A 4,356-nucleotide genomic window follows, 5' to 3' on the forward strand; every position below is an offset into this window, starting at 1 on the left:
GTGATAATAGGGAAATAGTTTAAACCAAAGGGAAAAATGACTCATGTTGTTTACTCCAACAGAAAATGAGTCATTGGTGGTTATCTCAAATAGGTCAAATTATGGGATGGATAATGAGGAGTTAAATGGGTTTAATTTGGATGACAAAAAAGAAGAAGAAGTGGGTCAGAATCTTGAAACATAATGGATATAGATGATGGTCTCATGTTATTTGGGCCTGTGATTAATAATTCACCGAATGAAGCTGTTCTTTCACTTGCAGATTGTGCATAATAAACACCAAATGAATTAGCTAAACTTGCTTGGTAAGCTAGTCGTCCTTAATGAGTTGTTTAAGCTGAAACTGCTGAGGGTTAGGGAAAGCTCGATCAATTCGTGTGATAGGAGACCTTATTAAGTCTCATAAATCTGATGTAATATTTTTATCAGAAACTCTTGTTAAGAAGAATAAAATTGAGGAACTCTTTCCAAACATTGGGTATAGTCAATGTTTTGCAGTTGATTGTATTGGTAGAGGAGGTGGGTTAATAGTATTTTGGAATAAAAAATATAAGTGTATGGTGGTGGATTTTTCGCAGAACTTTATTGATGTACATGTTGAAGAATGACATACACTAGTATGGTGTTTAACATGCTTTAATGGTTTCTCGGAAAGAAGTAGAAGGAATGATTCATGAGATTTGCTTCAATCATTGTCCTCAAATTCGCAATATCTTTGGTGTATATTCAGATATTTTAATGATCTCCTTCATACCTCGACCAAAGCTTGAAATATCCCTCAGTCTCTTGTGGATGGTTTTCATGAGGCGGTGAATGATTGCTCTTTAACAGAATTTGATCTTACTGGAGGAAAAGACATGTGGGAAAATAGTAGGGATGCGAGTAACTGTATCAAGCTTTTGGTTCATACAATTGGTGGCACGGTTTCCCCTCTATAAACACTCTATTATTCATATAACTGTATTAGATCATGACCCCATTCACATTGAGTTAATGAATGTGAAAATTAGCAAGAAATGTTTTAGATTCAGATTTGAGAATACTTGATTGAAGGAGCCAAGCTTTGACAATGAGATGTCTACTTTCTGGAAAGCTTTACCAGCGACTCACCTTTTACCTAAACTCATCTCAGTGTATTCTTTCATGGCAAAATGGGGAAGGAATTTCTTCCATAAATTTCGAGACAAAGTCAACAAACAGAAGGAGGTGTTTAACAGTTATGTTCAGCGAGAAGATGAAGAAGGCATAATGTTATTCCCAAACAATGCAACAAGAATTATAGAATGGGGGGTTGAATGTAATTCTGGCTTCTATTTCTGATTTTAAGAATGTTCTTACTTAATATATAACAGTGTTTGATTTTGTAAGAAGTGCGGAATGAAAGTAGAATAGAAATCAAAATACAAAGTAATAAAACACAAAGCTTTAAAACTTTATGGTGGATTTGAACTTATCCACCAGATATATATAAAGTTGATAACTCTGTGATGCTTGAATAACACACAGCTGCGTACAAGAGAACTTACAGAATTACAAAGAAATTCTTAACAGATACATCTTTTTCTATCTCACTGAAAATTATGCTTTCTTGATTAGTTTGTTCTACTTGACACACTTGGTTTATATATTACCAAGTTACATGATAAAAAGACAAACAAATAAAACAAAAAATGTTTCTATTCTAATTTCATGCTACTTCATTACTATATCCAGCATCTTTGAATATCTTCATAATTGCATGGAAATGGTAATGCTTCTTTGCTCTCTAAATATTGCAATTACGCTGCCACATCCCATTTACAAACACCCGACGCGTGTGATGTGTTGTCACTGTCAAATGCTATTTTGAATTATAATCATCTATCGAGACTATGTTGGTCATCCATCGGGAGCCTTGTTGATTATCCGTCGAGAGCCTTTGTAGATCATCCGTCGGGAGTCTTTCTGCCACTTGACTCTATTTCACTTATACAGAATTACAAGACATCTTATATTTATAATTAGCCAACCTATTCTGCATATTAATATTGCAGTCAATCATGACTCAAAGAATCCTACAACATCTACTCAACTAACACATTGTTGTTTGTAGAAATGTGATACAATACTTATTGTTACATAAGCTACACTCTCGATGGATGTTCAGATGTCATCCATGTTAGGAGAAAACACACACACATATTCGAGATTCAATTCTACCAATACAGAGTATGCACATAAACACACAATAATATATTTGACGTGGAAAACCCACGTCCCAACTTGTTTTATTAATCAAAATAATTATCAATAATACATCAATACATAACACCTCAATGGTGTCCCAAACTGATACTTGGGCCAACCAATGCTCAAGTATCTCTCACACGATACCTAAGACGACTACATCTCTTAAGCATATGTCAAAACAATAACATGACTATGTATATAGCCATCACAAACTTAGCCGAAAAGACATACCTAATCTGATTACAATAATAATTATCTGCTCATATAATTATTACCCATTCCCACTATGATAATAATTGTCAACACATATAATTATTACTCAATCCCATTATGATAATAATTGTCAACAAATACAATAATTACCCAATCCAATTATGTCTTCTGTCACCAAGCCCATACCACATATTGGGTTTAACCCCAACAATCCTCCCCTTCAACCCAATACTCCAAATCAGGTTGAATGGTAACCATCAAAACATCAACGTCCGTTCGCCAATGCCTCCCCTCGAACAAGAATCCATTCATCTCATTCTTCCAACTTTTGAGAATCACTAAGGCCCGTATAGTGACCTCCAATAACTCCAAACTACCGTTCTTCATCCTAACGACATATCAATCCATAAAATCACGTGCATCAACGTACTCCACCATACCAATGGAACCTCGAACGTTCCTCCAGCCCAATTCATCACGAGCCTGAACCTTGGCTCTTGATACCATTTGTTAGGAGGAAACACACACACATATTCGAGATTCAATTCTACCAATATAGCGTATGCACACAAACATACAACAATATATTTGATGTGGATAACCCACGTCCCAACTTGTATTATTAATCAAAACAATTATCAATAATACATCAATACATAACACCTTAGTGGTGTCCCAGACTGATATTTGAGCCAACCAATGCTCAAGCATCTCTCACACGATACCTAAGACGACTACATATCTTAAGTATATGTCAAAACAATAACATGACTATGTATATATAGCCATCACAAACTTAGCCAACAAGACATAGCTAATTTGATTAAAATAATAATTGTTTTCCTATACAATTATTACTCAACCCCATTATGATAATAATTGTCAATAAATACAACTATTACCCAATCCAATTATGTCTCATGTCACCAAGCCCATACCACATATTGGGTTTAACCCCAACAATCCGTCAGGACTATATTAGAACATCCGTCGAGAGCTACAAAAACACTAAGTTAAATCTACTAAGGTGTTTTGTTCAACTTATCATCAAGTTCACAATATATTCTTAAAAATCTCCCCCAATTTATGTCTACTAGAATGTAGCCATAAATTAAGAGAAACTTGATGATAACAAAACATCCTAAATGAACAGATGAATAATGGTAGATAAAACTAGTAAGTGCTACAGTTTATTTGAAGATTGAACAAAGTAAAGTGTAGAAAGAGTTCTCACAATCATTTTCAAGGTGTTCCTCTAGTCTGAGCAAATGATTTCTATTTTCTTGATTGTCTTGATTTCTTCCCAAGCTTCTAGTTGTTTTCTTCTATTTGATTTTGTAGTTGTCTGTGAAATTCAAATTCTTCAGCATTTGATAGATCCAACTTTTCTTGCATTTCCAATAGAGTCTCATTGCTTGAGATGCTCAATTGGTCATCCAATCTGAAGAATCTTCTAACACCTTTGTCATCCATGAATTCCATTAGCCAGTAAGGCCTTAAGTGCACTGTATTTCCTGTTAAGGGAATGGATAGAGTTCTTGGAAGTGCATTTGAGGCTTTTATGCTCTTGAGTTCTTTAATCTTTAGAACCAATTTCTTGGCTGTCACATTGAATCCAAAAATTTTCTTGAAGGATGAGAAGATCTTTATCAAACAGAACAACTTTCCTGAAGAATTCTGTGAAGGGGCCATATGAACTCTTTCCCGCCCTTGTATTTGAACACCAGTCTTTCAGGGAGATTCCTGTGAGCATCAATTTCTCTCACTTCTTCTAGCTCATCCATGTAGAGATTGACATCTGAAAATTCCTTAATATCACAGATGTATAGAATATCTCCCTTGTTGACAGTTGGTTTAGCTTTGGTTAAGGTTTTGGTTTTGAGTTTCACAGGCTTGACCTTCTTGATTGCTCTT

Source organism: Apium graveolens, chromosome 7, assembly GCF_009905375.1.
Source record: "Apium graveolens cultivar Ventura chromosome 7, ASM990537v1, whole genome shotgun sequence".
NCBI lineage: Eukaryota > Viridiplantae > Streptophyta > Magnoliopsida > Apiales > Apiaceae > Apium > Apium graveolens.